At 49.8% G+C, this 21,945-nt stretch overlaps 1 protein-coding gene across 4 annotated transcripts in view; it reads right to left on the reverse strand.

The window, feature by feature from the left end:
- Nucleotides 1–21,945, reverse strand: part of RAD52 (RAD52 DNA repair protein) — a 309,192-nt gene that overhangs the window by 17,857 nt on the left and 269,390 nt on the right. The gene's annotated exons all lie outside the window — the stretch shown is intronic.

The raw sequence follows: 21,945 nt of genomic DNA on the forward strand, positions 1-21,945 counted from the left end.
TGTCGAGTGGACGTAGGACACCCTGCGGTGTATCAAAACAGCCACTCCCCAGGAGCCCCTCGCAAACCCGGCATGATAGGCCTGTTGGTACCCATATCGCTGCAGGCTAAGTGTTTTGGTGCCCAGGAGATGCGTCCACCCTTTCTTTCTTCCCCTGCCGCAGAACTGCGCCCCTCTTTATTTTATCAAGCATACCCCTTACATTCCAGCTCACAATTCTCAAAGACGCCTTGGGGAGGGCTGGCCCGAGATCTTTAACCGCCATCTATGGGTTGAAAAACCAACTGCCTGGGTGTCAGGGACTGTAAACGTATACATGTCTGTAATGAAACTTGAAGGGACATCGTGCTGCAGAGAACTACCCCCCCCCCCCCCAATCTCGTGCCTCCCCCCACCTCCCCATCAACCCCCTTCCCAACATCATCACATACTTTTTTTTTTTCACAACAAATTTTTTATTTTATTGATCAGGTAAGGCATATACGCAGCTCTCCACAGTTAGATCACTGCCAAATATCAACACATGTATTAGCATCTCACGACCCAATCAAAAGCAACCCCACCTCCCACGGCTACCCAGTGACCAACCTACCCACCCCTTATCCCTCCCTAACCCAGTGCACGTAATCACAGCGAGCCTCTAGTAACTGTATCAAGCTAGGAAACATGCGCCTCCTCAGGCCTGGAGTCCATCGTCCAAATCTAGACCATCTTCAGGTTCTACTGGAGGCACCAGAGTTAAACCCCTATATTCCGCCCACCTCTTCCAAATTTTGTAATGTTTCCGGGGCATCCTCTGGCCTCAAACACTGGGCGCTCCAGCCCCATAAAATAATCCATCCCTGCCTTCCATACGTTCAGCGGGGGGGGGCTTGATCACTCTTCCATGCTCATGCCAAATCCCGTTTGGCCACGACAAGACCCAGCAATAAGAGGTGGAGCTTGTAGGTATTCCCCCCACGCCCTCCAGCACATGGAGAAGGCCCAGTCGATGAGTACGGGGAAGATCCCATCCCAACACCTCCGACAGACAGCCCCATACACCACTCCAGAACCTGATTAGGCCAGCGCAAGACCATACAGTATGCAGCAGAGTACCCATCTCAGCTCCACATCGCAAACACTCCAGGGATCCAATCAAACCTGCTTTCCACAGCCGCTCTCTTGTATAGTAAGCCCTATGCAGATATTTAAATTGGACTAACCTGAGACGCACCGCAATAGCAGTCCCACGCGGGGACTCCAAAGCCTCCCTCCAATCATCCTCATCCAGGGGTCCAACGTCCCCTTCCTAGGCTTCCTTTAATGTAAGTAGAGAAGAGGAACAATGAATGACTAGGGTTTGATAAAATACGTGACACCTTATCACCCATGTCACCCATGAAGACGAATATGCTACTTCCCAGTATGCATCTGTTCTTGGCATGTAGGGCTGCTGACATTCATATCTGTGCATAGATCGCTGCCTAGTGTTGGGTCCGGATGATCGCACATTGTTGTCCTGGAAGAGTCTTCGAAGTATCACGAGATAGGTGGCTCCTCCCCTGGACTACAGTGCGCATGGGCATCGACTCCATCCCCAGATTGTTTTTAGACATGGTGGCAAAGATGGAGTGTAACTCTGTGAGTGATGACCATGCTAAGAGTATTTGTGAGTGCTGCAGCCGCTACAGGCACCGGGGAGGAGGGCGGGCGATCTGAATGTCAGCAGCCCTACATGCCAAGAACAGATGCATACTGGTAAGTAGTATATTCGGTTCGAGGCATGTGGGCTGCTGAATTCATATCTGTGCATAGAATGTCGCGTTCTAATCTAGGACCCCGATCAATACTGTGACCTTATGCCCCTATAATCCATTCATACCCCTATAATGGCATAAACGATCAAGAGTGATATTTCAGAAACTCGTCTCTGGCCTAACACGATCAGAGCCACATTTCAGAATCGCTTCCTCTGCAGCTCATTAGAGCAAATGACACAACAGAAGCAACTATCTAAGATTCCTAGATTACACTCAGAGTTCTTCAACAAGATAAAAACTCAGCAACCTGGGAAAGCCCCGCTTGCTATGTTTTGATTAGTAATAGAACTCTAATGAGCACTGAGAGACGATCACTTCCTAGTGACATCTTTATTGACTTCTTATGTCCAAAAACTTACTTCAAACAAGGCACCTTTCAGGTATAAATATTACCAACGTTGCCTTAAGCAAACGCTGCCTCAACAACATCGATGATAGCGATGGTGTGTTGAATACAGGAGCAGAACAGCTGTCCCTTGCAGAGCCCAGCAGATGCAAGCTGCCCACGGACGCTGCCCCTCCTCCTCCTTGACGCGCTGAGACGCTGTCTTTTCTCCTGCCGAGAAAATCCAGCTCCGGCGTTTCCAGCCTACTCTTGCGAGTGACTGGGATATCGAGTCCTGGAAGGAGATACAAGACCTCCAACATTCTATTCCAGAGGTATGGTGTTGACTAAACCCTTAGAGAGAATTCTTGAAGCAAACCTTGGCAAGACCAACTTAACTAAAACTGCTACTTACTTACTCCCTCCCAAGTATTAGGCTTAGGTCAGGTACACTGGGGTAGGCGTAGTTAGAAGCACCAGTTGAGTACGTTAGTCAAATGTATATATAAATGTATATATTTTATTCATTTTAACCATTGTATGGCTAAGAAACCATATCAATGCTTTTACAGTATTATTTTGCAATCCTCATTTTACTGTACGCACTTTTTATAACAACTAGTCTTGCAATTGTGGCAATTAATTTCTCTTGCATGAGAAGAAAGACTGTTCAATAAATAATACCTTTTTATTGAAAACGGCCATCTCTCTATATCTTGGTGAAAGTAATCTGCACAACTGACTGAGTAAAATAACTGTCTATTGTTTCACACGACTCTAGAGATTGACTCTTATTCTAAGGAGCAAAGTTGTCATGTTTATGCGGTTGTTGGAAAACTGAATCCCTTCTTGTCTGTACCAGGGAAGCTGAACACTTCCTATTCAGTCAAGAAAGTTTCCAGTGACCTCTGAGCTAGTTGGTAACAAACCCAATTAAGTTTAGCATAGTCAGTAGAGACCTGGAAGACCGCACTTCTACGTCTATACTACTGTTTATGTTATTCCAATGCGCAGGGCCTATAGGGAAAATAGGAGCTACACTACAAGAATACATAGCAGTCCCTCCATTAGCGGCGGCCGCCTGTGCCAGCTGCAGCAGTTTGGAAAAGTGTTTTTAGAACAGCCTGCCCTACAGCTGCCTGCTGTTTGGAGTGCACATCTACACAGTAGTGTTTTGTAAATGTGTGTGTGGTAGACCATGGCTGCTCTACACATGTCCTCTAAAGGAATATTTCCAAGGAAAGCCATGGAGGCCCCCAACTTCCGGGTGGAGTGGGCCCGCGGGGGGGATCGTTAGAGTGCGCTTGGCTTTCTGATAGCAGATCTGAATACACTTAACGATCCACCTGGCTATACCAGCCTTGGAAATGGGATTGCCTTTGTGTTGTGGCGAAAAGGCAACAAATAGTTGTTTCGTCTTCCGAAAATCGTTGGTCCTATCAATGTAGTACATCAAGGCTCTCTTGACGTCAAGCGTGTGGAGCATTCTCTCCGCAACTGACTCAGGATTTTGGAAGAACACAGGCAGTTCTATAGTCTGGTTGATATGGAACTGTGAAACCACCTTAGGAAGGAACTTAGGGTTAGTGCGAAGCACCACCCTGTTGGAATGAATCTGTATGAATGGCTCTTGGATAGTTAGTGCCTGGAGTTCACTAACGCGTCGTAGTGACGTAATCGCTATCAGGAAAGCCACTTTCCATGTTAAGAACTGAATCTCGCATGAATGCAGTGGCTCAAAAGGTGGACCCATCAGTCTTGTGAGGATCACATTCAGGTTCCATTCAGGAGCTGGTGGAGTCCGGGGAGGAATGACTCGTTTGAGTCCTTCCAGAAAAGCTTTGATGGCAGGCACTCTGAAAAGGGAGAGATGCTGCCTGTTTTGGAGATAAGCAGCTATTGTGGATAAATGTATACAAATGGAAGCATAGGCCAGATTAAATTTGTATAGCTGTAACAGATAACAAATGATGTTTTGAGTAGATGCGGCCAGCGTGTTGATGTTGTGGTCTGCACAATAAATGACAAACCGCTTCCATTTTGCCGCATAGCATGCTCTGGTGGTGGGCTTCCTTGCCTCCCTGATGATGTTCATACAGTCTGGGGGCAAGTTGAGGTAGCCAAACTCTAAGACCTCAGGAGCCAGATCGCCAGGTTGAGCTGTTGCGGATTTGGATGCTGAATGTCGCCATGACTCTGCATCAAAAACCTGGGTGTGAGGCGCAGCCTTTGATGCAGTACCACAGATAGTTCCAGAAACGTGGTGTACCATGGTTGGCGTGCCCACCTTGGAGCAACCAGGATGAGAGTCATCGAGTGTTGCTTCAGCTTGCGTGCCACCAGTGGTATTAGAGGTGCTGGGGGAAAAGCGTATGTAAATATGCCTGACCAGTTCATCCATATCGCATTGCCGTGCGACTGTGGGTGTGGAAACCTGGCGGCAAAGCTTCGGCATTTGGCGTTTTCCTTTGTGGCGAACAGGTCTATCTCTGGATGACCCCACCGTTGGAAGTACGGGTGGAGTACTGATGGATGTACCTCCCACTCGTGCATTTGGTGGCTGTACCTGCTGAGCAGGTGCGCCATCTGATTGTCCTTGCCCGGGAGGTGTTCCGCCATGAGGAAGAAGTTCCTTTGAATGGCCCACTTCCACCTGCTCTGAGCCAGATGAGACAACTGTGGAGAGTGTGTACCTCCCTGCTTCTGAATGTAGTACATGGCCGTCATGTTGTCCGTCTGGATCAACACGACCTTGTTGCACAGATGTACTTTGAATGCTTTCATCGCCACGAAGATGGCCATCAGTTCTAGAACGTTGATGTGCATCTTCTTTTGCTGCGTTGTCCATAGTCCCTACACCGTGTAGTGGAGAACATGAGCTCCCCAACCCTGGAGAGATGCGTCCGTCGTCAGAATGATCTGTGGCACAGGCTCCTGGAACGGTCGTCCTTTGCAAAGGTTTTGTGGATTCCACCAATGCAGAGAGTTGTATGCAAGACCGGTTACCAACACTAGGTCTTTGAACTGTCCGCAAGCCTGATTCCACTGACGTGCTAAGCACTCCTGTAGCGGACGCATATGTAGTCTCGCGTGCGGGACTATGAAGATGCAGGAGGCCATCATGCCTATCAACTGCATGAACACTTGGGCCTGAAGCGAGTGTTGAGATCTGAATTGTTGTATCAGCGATTGAATGCTGCTGATCCTCACTGAATTTGGCTGTGCTTTGGCTGCCAGAGTGTCTATGGTCGCACCCAGATACTGCCGTATGTGGGAGGGTTGCAGGTGGGACTTTGGGTAATTCTGTGAGAATCCCAGATCGTGAAGAAGGTGAATGGTGTGGGACATGTGGGCGGCACACTGCTGGGCCGACTTTGCCTGGATAAGCCAGTCGTCCAGATAAGGGTAGACGTGAATGTTCTGTCTCCATAAGTGTGCCGCCATCGTCGCCAGGCACTTTGTAAACACCCTGGGTGCCGTGGTCACTTCGAAAGGTAGGACCTTGAATTGGTAATGTTGATTTTGGATGGTGAACCTGAGGTATTTTCTGTGTGACGGGTGTAGCGGAATATGAAAATACGCATCCTTCAGATCTAATGTTGCGAGAAAATCTCCCTGACTGAGCAACGGTAGGACTTGCTGCAGTGTTAGCATGTGAAAGTGTTCTGATAGAATGTACTGATTGAGGGGTCTGAGGTCCAGTATGGGTCTGAGGGACCCGTCCTTTTTTGGGATCAAGAAGTACTCCTGTGCCTCTTTCTTCCACAGGCACGAGCTCGATTGCTCCTTTTTACAGCATGACGAGCACCTCCTGCTGCAATAAGTGCAAATGCTCTGTGGACATAGGACGGTGTCTTGGGGGTATGTTGTGTGGAGTGCATGTTAACTCCAGACAATAACGGTACTGGATAAGCTTTGTGACCCACCTGTCTGTGGTGATGGACTTCCAGACTGGCAGGAACTGTTGGAGTCGCCCCCCGACCGGAGTGGTATGGTCGGGGGGCAGTGACAAGGCGTCACTGTTTGTTAGTGGCAGAGGACCTGGAGCTGTTGTTTCCATGACCTCTGCCCTTGGCGCTGTTTCCACGATAGCCACCTCTACTCGGTTTGGCATAGGTGGTTTGCACGCCACCTTTATTGTACTGTGTTTGCTGGGACAGCTGGCCTCTGGAAACACCTCTACTGCTTGAGCGACAAAAAGAACCACCCCTGAACTGCTGGGACTGGAGAGCCCCCATAGACTTTGCAGTCTCAGTGTCCTTCTTGATCTTCTCCAAGGTGGTGTCTACCTCTGGACCAAATAAATGATCAGGGTTTACTGGCTGATTGAGAATGGTGGTCTGTATTCCTGGCTTGAACCCGGAGATTCTAAGCCAGGCATGTCGCCTCAACATGACACTTGTGTTAACGGCTCTGGCCGCGGTGTCTGCTGCGTCCAGTGCACATTTTATAGAAGCATTTGATATGAGCTTTCCTTCCTGTATGAGCATCTCAGCTGCCTCCTTATATTCATCTGGCAGGTGTTGCAACAGGGTCTCCAGTGTGTCATAATGGGCCCTGTCATACCTGGCTAAGAGTGCCTGAGTGTTTGAAATGTGCCAGATGTTGGCCGCTTGAGCCGCCACCCTTGTCCCTGATGCCTCTAGCATCTTAGATTCCTTATCTGGGGGAGGAGCATCACCCGTGGTTTGTGAATTAGCCCTCTTCCGGGCATTAGAAACAACAAGAGAGTCCAACAGCAACTGTCCCTTAATGTAGGTAGGGTCCCCAGGCGCCGGTTTGTACTTCTTTTCAATCCTGGGGTTTATCACCCTGGCTCTTGTAGGCTCCTTAAATATTTCCCCAGCATGTTTCAAGACACCCTTCAGCATAGGCAGAGTCTTGACAGTCCTCTCTGAGGTGGAAAAGGTGTCGAACAGAAAGTCTACTTCAATAGGGTCAGCATGGAGCTGGACGTCATGATTCTTGGCTGCCCTTTCAATAAGTGCATTAAACGCCGCCGAATCCTCAGTAGGCGATGTTTTTACAGTATACACATGGGTGTCTGGGGCAGTGTGTGGATCCCCAGGGTCAGCAGCATCTGCCCAAGGTTCATTAGTATCTCCTGGATCAGTGTCCACAGGATAGCTGTATTCGTTATCGTCACCTTCCCCAGTTTCCACATCTGAATAAGTGGGCGAGACATCTTGGCCACGTGGAGATACAGGTTCTACAAGAACAGGTGTTGTAGTAGAATCCTTCTTTTTCAGTGGGATTCTATACGACTCCATTGGCTGTTCCGGGGCGATCTTTCGTTTATAAATAGAAAGTCTGCCTGTATCGGCATCGATAAACTGTTCCTGTTGCTCTTCAAGCAAGGGCTGTCGATGCTTTGTGGCCGGTACCACAGTTGTGGGCTTTGGCCCCGTGGACACCTTCTTGGGCACTTCAACGGCCATTTTAGGGACGAAGGCCTTCGGCACCACTTTCGGTGGCAGCGTGAAGTGGATGGGCGCAGACGTCTTTTGAGGCTTATTGGCAGGCTTCGAAGGTGGAGGATCCTTTGGTCCGACAGCCAAAGCCTTGTCCTTAATGAGCTTCAGGGATTCCCCCACCTGCTTCGAGAAGTAGGTGGACGGCTGCGTCGACTCGACGGAATCCTTCGAGGAACCGCCAGGCGTGGACTCGGGGGTCGTACCGCTTTTAGCCTTGTCCGGTCGACGCGTAGGCTCGAGAACCTTCTGATCACCGAGTCCTTTGTCGCTGTCGACTGTCTTCGGCGCCGATTTTTTCGGGTCGACGTCCTTGACCTTTGCCTTCGGCGTGCCAGACTTTGGGTCGACGCCCTTTAGCGGCCTCTTCGGGTCGATAACACTTTTATGCTTCGTCGGTGCAGACAGTTCCGAGGACTTCGAGCCGGCCAAAGCAATACGCACTTTCTGTTTCGATTTAGCCTCAAGTGCTTTAGGTTGCGTAGACACCAAAGCTTTCTCTTTCGGTTTCGATTTTGCAACTTGCAGCTCCTTAGACATGTCCGAAGCCGAGCCCGAAGGTGGGGCCGTAGAACTTATTGGAAGATCTTGGGTAAGGCCCTGTGGCGATCCCTCGACCTGAGCCTTATGAAGTGTTTTGTCCCCAGTATCAGTTTGTGGGCCTAGCTCCTCGCTCGAGCTATCTTCCATGGCCCCAAAGGCCCCATCGTCGTCTCCTACCTCGTCGACGACGTCTTCCGCATCGAGCATCTCAACATCAGTGTCGTAGCTGGAGTCGACCTCAGATGCGTGATCCGATAGGTTTTCTCGAACCTCCCGCTCTGCTCCTTCATCATCCCCGGCATCGAAGATGTTCATCGGTTCAGGTGCCGTCTGCTGGGCTTCCTTGCGCGCAGATGCAGAAATTTCTTCTTGGATCGGAAACGGGAACAAGCCATACAGCTGGCTTCATCGTGATCCGGTGACAGGCACTTGTTGCACACCGGGTGGACGTCGATGTGGGGATATTTTGAGTTGCACACGGGACATCTCTTGAACGGACTCCATTCTATGATGGTTCGTCGATAAGGCCTCTGGCGTCGACCTGGCCTTCAGCGCCAAAAAGCACGCGGCTGTTCTGGAAATCCGGCTCGGGAACTGAGCCAGAACTGAACTGGGCATCGATCGCAAGACAATACCGACGAAAAACTAAAGGCCTTTTGGCCAAAAGAAAGTCTTACATCGATTCTGAACTTGAGTGAACCAATATGCATCCGAACCCAATGGCGGAAAAAAACAATCTGAGGATGGAGTCCATGCCCATGCGCACTGTAGTCCAGGGGAGGAGCCACCTATCTCGTGATACTTCGAAGACTCTTCCACAACAACAATGTGCGATCATCCGGACCCAACACTAGGCGGCGATCTATGCACAGATATGAATTCAGCAGCCCACATGCCTCGAACCTTCCGCTTCCAGAGGGCTGAACTCCGGCAGCGGCTCCAGACCCACCAAATTGGGATCGAGCGCGTGGCGGAACTGCAGGTATTTGAAGAATTGTGTATGAGGCATATGGAACTCGTCTCTAAACTCCTGGAAGGATTTAAGGGCTACACAGCATCTCCCAGCGAAGAGATCCCTATAGAGTCCCATCTGCCAAACCCTGGCAACGAGGCCAATGCGGGGAGTCGCCAGTTATTCCACAGAGGGGTCTCCGCCGTCAATCTGCCCCACCAGCCCATGCGACGCAGCGCCTGTCGCCATATCACAAAAACCACTTGCGTGGCACGGGGGAACCGCCTCCGTAGTCTGGCAGAGTACAAGATAGTGTGCAGTGTGTTAACACCCATCACCATAGTGCTTGATAATATCCGCACGCGTGTGGATGGGGGACAGACCTCCCTCCTGATCCTTTTAGACCTCACGGCTGCCTTCGATACCCTTTCTCCCTTGGTTTTAACCTCTCGCCTAAGGGAGATTGGGGTTTAGGGGGCGGCCCTGGGGCTCCTCACCTCTTTCCTCGATCACAGAGAGCAAAGGGTGATGCTGGGCAAATTTCTATCTCCATCCCTGTCTGTGCAATGTGGGGTCCCGCAGGGGTCGGTGTTAAGCCCGACCCTTTTTAACATTTATGTGACCCCCCTTGCCAGACTAATACGATCTTTTGGGATGGAGGTAGTTCCCTATGCGGATGACACGCAGATCCTCGTCTCTCTCTCCCAGTCAGTTACGTCGACTGCCTCCAATTTTAGATCCTGCATGGAGGCAGTCGGCCAATGGATGATTCACAACTCATTGAAACTGAATGGGGAGAAGACTGAGGTGATGGTGTTTGGAGGAAAGGAGGAGATATGGTCAGCTGAGTGGTGGCCAGACTCATTGGGAGTCTGTCCTGATCCTACCTCCTCAGCCAAAAATCTTGGGGTTATGATTGATCCCATCCTCAGTATGCGCCTACAGGTGAACAGGACTGTATCAACCTGTTGGGGCATCATTCACATACTGAGGAAAATTAGGCACTACCTTTCACAGCAGGCAAGGAAACAACTCGCTATTGCCCTCCTTGGCTCCCGTCTGGACTACTGCAATGCGCTGTATGCGGGACTGAATAAAAGTCTGCTGCAGTGCTTGCAGGTGGTCCAGAACGCAGCGGCCAGATTTGTCCTGGATCTACCCCGGTGTGCCTCGGCTACCTCTGCCAGGAAGCAGCTTCACTGGCTTCCCGTTGAGGACCGTATACTCTTTAAGACCTTGTGTATGGTCTATAAGGCCCTAGTAAAAAGCAGCCCTACTGGAATTGGATCCATTTTGTCTCTTTACAGTCCAGGTAGAAACCTTCGTTCTTCCAATAGACTGCTTCTTTCAGTTCCACGCATCCAGAAAACTAGATGGGGTGGTAAAGCCTTTTCCAATCTGGCCCCAAAGTGGTGGAATGCCCTTCCATTGGAATTAAGGTCCCTTCCCACTTTACGATCATTTAGAAGTGCCCTGAAAACTCGTCTTTTTGTGCAGGCCTACCTGTAGTTGTGTTCTGCCTTTTTGATCCTTTTTGGTAGGCGCCTTGACACCTTCGGGTTTAGTCGCGCAATATAAATTGCAAAATAAATAAATAATGAGCGCTCTAAGGCGTAAGCCGGGTCTCCTTTATCTCCGTACCACCATTCATTCAACACTAACAAGTGGGAGGCCTGGTAATACGACAGCACATCAGACGTTGCAAGACCACCACAATATGTGGACAGGAAGCAGGTACGCAGCGCCACTCTGGCGGCACCTCCAGCCCACAAGAAGCGACCCAGGACAGAATTGACTTTCCGGAACCACTGAGGTGCGACCAAGTGCGGATGGTTCTGCAGCTGATACAAGAGGCGCGGGAGTGCGACCATTTTAAAGATCGCAGACCTACCATATATAGTAAGAAGCATCCGGGACCACGTTTTAATGTCTGACTGGACCTTCTCCCATACCGGTATCACACTGCGCTCCCAAGAGATCGCCGCGGACTCGGACAGGAACACGCCAAGATACAGCATGCCTCCGGCCGCAACCTGCAAGGCTGACGCCCAAGAGCCTGCATACGCCCGTCACCCAGCACCCACAGGGTGGATTTACGTCGGTTAAGATAAAGACCCGATACCTCGCCAAGTATGCTCATAATTTCCAATACCCGGGGGCCCGATCTATCCAAGTACATGAGGAAGAAGAGCACGTCGTCCGCATAAAGTGCGATCCTGTCAGTGAGTCCCCCGTCCCACCTGAAGCCCCGTAGCTGCGTGTCGATTCGCACCCAAGAGGCCAAGGGCTCCATAGCGAGCGCAAATAAGTACGGGGACAGCGGGCAACCCTGACGGGTCCCCCGACCAATTGGAAACCTCTCGGAAACCACCCCGGAGACTCACACGGACGGAGTAATGTCAGCGTAAAGCAGCTTGAGATACGATATAAACACCGGGCTCAGGTTAAGATGAGGCAGGAGCGCAAATAGGTAGGTCCAGCTCACAGAATCAAATGCCCTATCAATATCTGCCAACAGTAGGGCCGCCCGCTCCCTATGTGGCCCCCATCGCGTCCCACTGCAGTCTGGGCCCGTCTAATGTTGTGCCGCGTTGCCCTGCGCGGCATAAAGCCAGCCTGGTCCGGATAGACCAGATCCGCCACGCAGGGGAGAAGACGATTCGCCAACGCCTTTGCCAGCAACTTAGCTTCGATGTTAAGCAAAGATATAGGGCAATACGAGTCATGTCAGTCAGGCGGCCTACCCGGTTTCTGAAACACCACCACTTCAGCGTGGCGCCAGTCAGCTGGCAGCCGACCCAGCTCCCGCGCTGCCTCCAACGCAGCCCTATAGTGGGACCCCATTTGGAGTTGGATTTTCTTGTAGAATTCACACTGGAAGCCACTCGGCCCGGGTGCCTTCCCTGTGTTGAGCTGTCCCAGCACATCACCCAGCTCCTCCGCCGTAAGAGGGAGGTCCAATACCGCTCGCGTCTCGTCAGAGACTACCTTCGGGGGCAGGTCAGCAATAAATTTATCGACCGCATAGGCCGGAAGGCAATCCTGCGGCGCATATTGCCCCGCGTAATATCGGGCAAAACTAGCCGCCAATTCCACCGGATCCGTCATCGTGACACCGTCTCCAACCGTGAGTCCCGGCAGCGTAAGTGACTGCAGGGTACGCTGACACAACCTATGGAGCATAGTACAGGACTTGTCTCCCCACTGATATATCTTACTTCGTGAGGCTAGCCACGCCTGTCGGGCCTCATCCAATAACACGGACGCATAGGACTGTTGCGCCTGCAGGAGTAGCCGCACCGCCAAATCGTCTCCCTCCCCCTGGCACCGCCGCTCAAGAACCTCCACGCACGCCGCGGCTGCAACTATGGCCTCCCGACGTCTGCGACGGGCCGCCGCTCACCACGCTATGTCGACTCCCCTCAATGTGGGCTTCATGGCCTCCCAGACCACCGTCACATCCACGTCCGCCCCAAGGTTCTCCTGCCAGTATAGGGCAATCGCTCCCCGCATATGATGTACATATTCAGCCTGCTGAAGATGCCATGAGGACATCCTCCACTGAAACGGTTGTCTCCTCCTATGCAATTCAATATCCACGGCTACCGGGGAATGGTCAGACAACCCCCTAGGCAAGATACCTGCCCCTCGCACCCTACTCAGAAACGCACAGGGCACAAAGACACAGTCCAGTCGCGAGAAGGAACCATGCACAGCTGAAACATAGGTATACTCTCGGGTCTTAGCTTGCAAGTGTCGCCAAACATCCACCCAGCCCAATCCTTCCACCATCGCACTCAACTGGGTGGGGGTAGCAGCAGTCAGTGTCCCCTGCGGTCTCAGACGGTCCATACTTGCATCCATCACATCATTCCAATCTCCTCCCAGTACTGCCAGGGACTCCGGGATTTCCGCCCACACCGCAAACAACCTCTCGGCCAGGGACCACTGCAATGGTGGAGGGGCATATATACTCCCAAACACAACAGATTCGGTCCCCACCATTCCCTTCACAAAGACGTACCGACCCTGCGGGTCTAACCACTGTCGCTCATGAACGTAAGCCAACCTGCGATGGACCAAAATGGCGACCCCCCTGGAGCCCCTAGAAAACCCAGCATGAAAAACCTGTTGGTAGCCAAATCGTTGTAGACTGAGCACTTACGTCCCCATCATGTGAGTTTCTTGTAGCAGTAATACATCCGCTGCCTCCCTCTTACCCCATCGCAGAATCGCCCCCTCTTAATTTTATACAACATCCCCCTAACATTCCAACTCAGTATGCGCATGGACGCCCTGGGGAGCCCCGGAGTTGATGCATCAGCCATGATCCCAGAGGACACAAAACAATCACATACTTTTTTAAAGGTGACCTGGGTCACGTTTAGCAATGGGCTGAGCACAAATAATAGGTAGGGGTAGTTAAGTGGACATCACAACGGATTGAAACTGAATCCATTGCCCTAAATATCTACCCTACAGGGTGTTTGCCCACCTTCGCCCTCCACAAATTTGCTCCTACCTACTATCCCAACTGTGGCATTACCATCCATCTTAAGTGCTGCCTCTCGGTCTTCCTGGCAGACTCTCCTTTCTCTTCACAACACATTTTTTGTATTTACCTCCATTGAATCCCATCCTCGAGCTCTAGTTTCCTGTTTCCTAATCCTGTACACTCTCTTCTTCCACCCCATGTACGGTTATGCTAAATTATCCGGATCATGTTGAGTTTTTTGGTAGTTGTTTGGAAAACCGTACACCTCTACTGTTCAGTTAATATTAAACACTTGGTCATGGGTTCACATCCAATGATGTGCAAGCCACCACATACATACTATAAAATGATCACTAGCAGGTCACATTAGTGACATCTCGATGATTTCTTTCCCGGAGGAGAGACTTCCAGGTTAGAGGTCACAGGTTGCATTACTAGCAGTTCACAGGAGCCGGAAGGGACTTCATTTCCAAATCACATGGGCCAGGAGTGACATCATACTAGGAGTAGCAACTTCCGGGGTGTAACCATGTGTCACATTCTGCAAACGACGCCCCAATTAAAAGTTGATGAAAGGTATCCCCCTATTCTACTAGTCTATGAGCAACATTCCCTGGAGAGTGCTACTTCGAAGACTAATTCGGATATGGCCTGTCCTGCTCCAGACACCTATTTGACTCTGGCTGTCAAGTCCAGCTTTTGCTGAGTGCTAATGGGAAGATGGTCGCCAATTCTGTGAGCAAATTCAGTGAAAGAAGCACCTTTATATTACTGTGGTAGAATATAAGGAAGTGCAGAGCAGTATGATGAGTTAGCCACTACCAGAACTACCCTACCTGCCATCGTGATTGGTTCTGCTGGTCTATAGCTCCGGCTTCAGGTCAATGTCCACGGAATGAATTAGTAATTATATTATCCTCTTTCTTCGCCCGCAAATGAGGTTTGGAGGATATAGGTCGTCACAGTGACTGCTTACCCTCATATCTCTAGTTAGTACTACAAGATTACGTCCCAGCATGTTCCCATGTCAATATCACAGAGAATACTTAGAGTGCATCCGATCCCTCAAATAATCAAGCTAATAAGAAGACAGGCGTTTGAGAATTATGGTGATTAACATTCCTGTTTGATAATTTTTGTAATCTCAAAAAAATAGGAAAAATGTAGTCTTGCTTTAGATTTCCAGTGGTTAAACAAGCACTCATGGTACACTTCAAACAAGCATTTACAATGCAATGGTCTCGGCAATATTATTGGTAGAGCTATTGGTATTGCTCTTTTTTTTTGTATCCCTAAATAAATGGCATTGTCATTTCTATTGGCATTAGTTTTTTTTTTAATATGTGATTCCTATTGCATTAGCACAGAGAGAGTGAGGTAGTGAGATAGAGAGAAAGAGTGAGGTATTGAAATAGAGAGAGAGAGTGAAGTAGTGAGATAGAGAGAGTGAGGTAGTGAGGGAGAGGGATGTCGCCCCTTCATGAGACCCCCACCCTCCCCCAATGATGTTTTTACTGGACACCCTGTGGCCCAGCCAACAGCAGACTAAAACACTAACACACACACCAAACCACCAACTGCTAAACTTCTTGTCAGAATAATGCAAGCACCTGCATAAACACCAAGGGGGTGTGGCGCCAGAAAGAAACGTGAGGGAAATTTAAAAAAGAGGAACTCGAGCGGGGGTTGAAACATGAAACGGTAGAGATGAGAAGAATGATGCTGCGATTGTTTCTTAACGGGCCATGTTAATTAGTTAGACCTAAGATGCTGGGAACAAAGGGTCAAGCTCGCAGGACTGAGGCCACGGTTTCACTTAAAAACATGCCGTAGGTTTGCTAAGGGCTGTATGGGCGCTCTTTTGGGAACAAGTGCATGTTCTGACGACACCATTGATTAGTTCCACATGAAACCAAGCATTGGCAAAGGCAAAAAATAAGGCACTGGGAAGATTATGCAATAGTCTCCTTTTTTGCAAGCATATGCCACAAAATCAAAATATTAAAATAAACCCACACACAAAACGTTGGTACCTAAACCTTCACAGAACAAACGTGCATGAAAAGGTTTAAAACTGGTTTTAAGCAAGGCTTTCATCTGATTTGTAAAAGAGATAAGGATAGATACATAGCCAGGCACTCGTATTGCAAACAGCTACAATGTTACTGCACTTCCACACAGGTCATAACTGCAGCTTAGCAAGCACTGCCAAAGTCAATAATGTCTGGCCTTTGAGAAGCCATCTGTTAGGAAATATATGGAAAATATTATTAAAAAGAATTGCATGCATCGTTTTGCAAAATAAAGATTACACGTTGCAAAAAGAAAGGCTAAAAAAAGCCTAATGAACCTGCGCAAGAGGAAATGGCAGCCATTCAGAGTGAAGAAAACCACTGACCAACTGTCTGAGGCGGTGAGACATGGTGGACAGAAGTAGAATATGAAGATGACGTGACATCAATAGGTGAAGCGGGCAGAATGAGAGCTCCTTTATACACACAGCAATATTTAACAGGATGTCTCAGTAACTTTATTTTAACCGCGAGCGTGGCAAGCACCTAAAGAGAATCTTGGCCAGACCTAAAGGGAGACCGCAGAGGTGCCTAGAAACGCCGCGTCTGTACAAAGGATAGAGAATGACACATGAACCCCGGAACAGGCGGACGTTGTCTCTACCATTGGGCAGGCTTGTGGCGCCTAGAAGGGACATTGCCTGAAAGCAGCGCTGCATGAGGTGTATTACATCAGGATCAGGGGTCTATAAGTGCCAACGGAGTGAACATGCGGGATGAGGCACAGAATGCGGCCTCGGCACATCTCAGGCCACGAGTACTGGCAGTGAGCCGGACAGCAAGCCCTCGAGAGGACACGTGACTCCAGCGCACTGCACCCGGGCTCCCAGCAGAAGCACACTGTGTCAGACACGAAGGAGGGGTGAGGGGAAATCGGTACATTTGGGGCTCCATGTGACTCCAGCGCACTGCACCCGGGCTCCCTGCAGAGGCACACTGTGTCAGACACGAAGGAGGGGTGAGGGAAAATCAGTACATTTGGGGCTCCATGTGACTCCAGCGCACTGCACCCGGGCTCCCTGCAGAAGCACACTGGGTCAGACACGAGTGAGGGGGGGGGGGGGGAATCAGTACATTTGGGGCTCCAACGAAGGTAGTCAGAGCAGTCACAACAGACACACATGGCCATACACGAGCAGTCACAGAGCAGGAGCTCACACAGACGTGCAGGCGCACACAAACTGGGGGTGTCACCAGCAGCATCGAAGTTTGACAGCACGTCTGGACTTCATGAAATATTAGTATTAGACAGAGGGCGTCACAGGGCCTCGAGGAGAACCACCCAAAGGCCACGACAGACGCTCGTAGTCTTTACGGTCTATGGGGGGGCAGGCACTTCTAGTGTCCCGCGGATCCTGCTTTTGAGGTGTTTATGGGATGGGGAAAGAGACGAACACCCTCTTATTTTCTTATTCAGTCTTGGTACACGCACTCTTCCTGCCCGCTGGGTTTGCCCTTGTTGTCTCCAAGTTACTGAGCAAGAAGGGCATATATTAGTGTGTCCAGACACACTAGAAACAAGACCCCCTCCTCACACACACACACATTCTTCGGGCAGGAAAGAGTGGCTGGAGCTCCCCCCGCAGCTGCACGGGGCCCGGCAGAGATCAGCAGGGCACCGGGGTGTCAGTGCCCTCTGCGCTACAGACCCGCATTAGATCTGAGGGAGGCAGAATAGAGCCCGGCAGCCCGTGCGAGGAGGAAGGGAGTCCCGCAGCACTGGCGCAGACAAGAGGCACCTGAATCTATTCACAGACAGAGGGGCAAACCTCCTCGCGCTGCTACGATCCTCACCGGCAAAGAGAAAACTAGAGCAAAACTTACCTAAAGAGGCAGCGGGCTGCCTCATGTCCTCTCACGGCCAGACGAGACAAACAATGGCGGACACAAGCTTCGTTTTTTTTTCGGATTTGGGGGGCGTGTTCGGTGTTGAAAAGTAGGCGTGGCCAAAAAGTGGAAAGAAGAACACTGAACACACCTCCAAATCCGAAAAGGACGGAGCCTATTCGGAGGGACAGCTCTCTCTTCCAATGGCTGGCCTTCGTTTAGGAAGCCAGCCAATGGAAGAGAGGCAAAAAGAGAGGCGGGACTAATCGTACTACTAAGAGTCATTAATTCTCGCTACTTCCGGTTCTACCGAACCGGATAGTACCTCGACCTAAAAAGCAAGCATATGCTTCAGGAAATCAATTTCCTGGAGAACAACAAGTTCGGCATATACCTGTGTGGGGTCAAGCACTTGCAGGTTCATAAAATTGTCAGGAAACACATAAAAACTCATATCAAAAGTAACTTCTAACCAAAGATGCAAGACTACTCCTCAGAAGAGGGAGTCAGGTGGGTTAATGAGAAATATGCGTTGAGGAACCAGTTTAGGACTTGTACATTTCACCAACCATGGGGAACAAACCGGATACAAGAGGTGAAGAGCCCCAAAACACACAGGACTGTCAGGGCTGGGAGTCCTGAATATACCAGGCTCTGAGGAGGTAATAGTGTCAAGCCCCGCCAGAAGTTGGGCTGCACAGGTTGGAAGTGAAACTAAATATGCACTTAGGTGTCATGCAAAAAAGTTAAAAAGCTCAAGGGACCCACTGGGGTTCCCACACAGTTACTACTGCTCAACACTGAAGGGGAGAGAGAAAAAAAAGTACAACAGGGGGACACCACAGGAGGGGAGGTCGGCTACGAGAGTAGAATGAAAATGGATGAGGAAGGCAAACAGGCAGGTGAGAAGAAGCGAGGGAAAGATTCAGATGAGAGAGACAGAGAACCAACTGACATCTGAGAAAGCTGGGAGGTAACAGAAAAAAGGGAAAGAGGGGATGAAAGAGGGAGAAAAAAAGGAAAACAGAGGAGAAAAACAGAGGGTGATAAGAGAGAAAATAAGCGCAGAGAAAGAATGAACGACCCTGGAACTGAGCTTAGTTAAGTTCTGAAATCCATACTTGGGTCGTGGGTAACTATTAGTTTCTCATATTATGGACTTCGAGCCAAAGCAGTCTGGACAATCTCACCCTCGGTATAATTAATGTAATCAATCATGAGAAGCATGATCCAGACATCTTTGAAGCTGTAGCTGTCAACACTGCCCTCATGTGCAAGGTGCATAAAAGCAGAGCGGTTGCCAGCACTAGGCAAGTGCACCTGAGCAGCAGGCCATCATCTGTGGCTGCCAGTTCTTGCCATGCATTATAGAGGGCATTATTTAGAGTTAGGGCAGAGATGAGACTCTAACAGCAAGGTTCTTTTGCATTTGTTTTTGAGGGTGACCTACAGAGCCAGTTGGAAGGATTCGGGAATCACCGGCTGAAATCAGTGCAGTAACAAAACAATCCAAGTGTATTCAACTGAGAGTTTGAATGGATTTGCTTGTAATTCAGTGGTAATACACATACTAAAACCACCAATACCTGCAGTATAACCTGGAACACTATGGGAAACGTGATGGGTGTGAGAAGTTGGCCTGATATATGATGCTCACTAGTTCTAGTGATCACCTTGTATCAGTCCAAACAACCCTTATGGTGATTGGTTGTAAGTCAACCTTATAGACCAGCTATCCTAATGGTAGCATGGACAAAGCAGTCTTCATGTGAAGCCAGCTGTTTTACCACATATAACCCCTTGAATACCAAATGAAAGGACACCACACAGGTTGTTATGAAAATAAACAATATATTTATTACTAACAAACACCTCTGAACTCTTTATGAGATCAGAGGGATAAGCACATAACAAGACTCTTAAGAAAAATACGATAAGTTGCACAAATTACAATGGCGCCCTAGGGGCACGACAAACCATATACTAAGTAAATGGTATAAGGAAATCGATAGAGGAAATGAAGACTACACTACCCTAACCTTAGTTAAGGAGCAGGAGGCCCACGGGACACGTGTGCAGAGTGTGAACTCACACGCGAGATGCAGGACAAAGTTAATGGACAGTACAATTTACAAAAAGGTAAGTAATAGACAGTTCCGACTAGTTAGGACTAAAACGACTGGATAACTGGACACTAGGAGAGTCAATCTACCCTTGAGCACCGAAATTCTCTCGTTACCTCACCCACGGGCTGCGGGTGCATAGGTGTGAAAGTGTGTCGGGTTTCCGCGTCGAAGTCTATAGAGCCTTGAAGAAAGATGCTGCAGGCGACCAGGAGGAAGCTGTCCGGAGCGATCCAAGTGTGGATCGAGGAAGATGAGGACCTGAAAGCAGAGGGGACAATGTTCACAGTCACTAGCTAGTGACCGGAGTGGAACCAGGAAGGAACCAGATGCTGTTGTCGTGATCAGGTGAAGAGTGGACGCTTGACTCTTCAGCCACGTGGACCAGGAGGTGTCTTCGACGACCAGGATGGAGGCACAAGCTTTCCTACGCAGGCTCTCGCTGTCGGCGGTGTTGGTTCCGGATTGGGTGTCAACAGGCCTTGGCAAAGGCAACCCACGCGGTGAGTGGAAAAGGCGTCTGGTGCGGACCAGGAGGGTCCGGGGTTCTTCTCCTTTGCAGGGAAGCAAGGGCCAGTCTGGAGCAACCAGTCCAGCAGTGTGGATTTCAAGGATCGTCGTCTAGGAGGCCACTAGCCAGCCGGCAAGTGACCAGACAACGCATCGAGCAGCAACCAAGCAAAAGGGCCCCACGCAGATCTCATGGATGCTGGAGGGCTGGTCTTCGGTGCAGGAGCTGCTCGAGGCTGGGGCTTCTCAATCCCCAAAGCACTTTCTCGAGGATGCCTCTGAAGTCGTGCTGGAAGCGAAGTGCAGTTTCTCCAAGATGGCCGGTCCCACGTGTCTCGTCGCACTGATCTTAGCTGTGCTGCAGATGTAGGTAGAGGTCGGAGAGGTCTGGAAGTCCGGACTCTGAAGTCTGGTTCCGGCAGGAAGTACGACAAAGTGAACTGCTAGGACGCTTGATGGTGCCTGCAGATGCAGGGTGGTCACTCCTTAGCCACAAGGGAGATTTCTTCAGTCTTCTGTGGAGCAAAACGTCGAAGTCCAGAGTTTCTTCTTTGTAGTTTCAAATCAGGATTAATCTAATTTGGAATGGGACCAGCTCCTACCTTTATTCTTCTAAAGGGGGCTGTACTATGACTAGGTCCCTCCTATGGGTGGGACCAGGAAGGGGGGTGGTTACACCTCCTATCCTTTGTCCGGTTTCGCGCCAGAGCTGGGGCTGGAGTGCCCCAGCAACTGGTTTGAACCGGGGAATGCACAGGGACACCTTGTGTGCCCCAGGCATGTCTCATTCGTTTCAGCCTGTCCTACCTCAATACACAAAATCCTGTCTGGGGTGGTGCTAGCACCTCCCAAGGCAGGAAACCCTTTGTCCAAGCCTCCCTCGCTGGAAGGACTCCCAGCAGCAGGAGGTCAGACTTGTGTCTGTGGTGGCAGCATCCATTTTGTGATGCTGAGACTCGAAATAACTTTAACAGGGGTTCATAGTTACATACATGTCGTGACCCTCTAAAAGGGTGGAATGCTACCCCCGTCGCCAGAACTGGCGAGGGGGTAGTATTCCAATTTGTATGACACCTTACTCGACATGTTTTGATAATGCTAAGCCAAAGTTAGCAATAACCGCGAGGATTATAATGCACTTAAGAGTATATGGTATAGCGTTATCATGGAACAGCTAAAGGACTTGGTTCCGAAAGCTGCAGACAGGCTCAGCTCATGCTAGAGCACTATCTCACATAATTCCAAGCACTCTGCCTCCAGGATTGTTAAGGCCTGCCATAGGAGTGACTTATAGGAGTATATGTGTCCATTTTGGGGTTAGATATAGGTATACTATATCTAAAGCAAATGGTGATTACACCACCTTGCCCCAGCTGTGTTAGCAGCCAGTTGTGTCAGTTTTGGATGGCCAGCCAGGGGTGGAATAATACATGCTGCAGCCCCTGGTAGGCCTTGGGTGCACTTATGCCCTGGGTACCTATGGTACACTGTACAAGGACTTACAAAAGTGACCCAATACCAATTAGATATGTACCTAAGGTACATGGAGCCCATTTTAACAGATAGAGCAGGAAGCCTGGGGTCCGGAATAGCAGGATCCCACGCCAACTATGTCGAAAACCAGCAAAACACTAGGCAAAAAGTTGGGGGCAACCATAGTCAGATATCCACCTTCCTACAATGGAGCCTTAGAGTTAATGCAAAATGCAATTCGATTGACTGCACAAATTAAAGTAATATAGTTCATAAAAAGAATTCAAGCAAAACTTTAGTATTAAAAATCCTGAATTGATCACCATAAAATAATTGGCAGGATCAGTGAAGT

Source organism: Lissotriton vulgaris, chromosome 1_2, assembly GCF_964263255.1.
Source record: "Lissotriton vulgaris chromosome 1_2, aLisVul1.2, whole genome shotgun sequence".
Classification (NCBI taxonomy): domain Eukaryota; kingdom Metazoa; phylum Chordata; class Amphibia; order Caudata; family Salamandridae; genus Lissotriton; species Lissotriton vulgaris.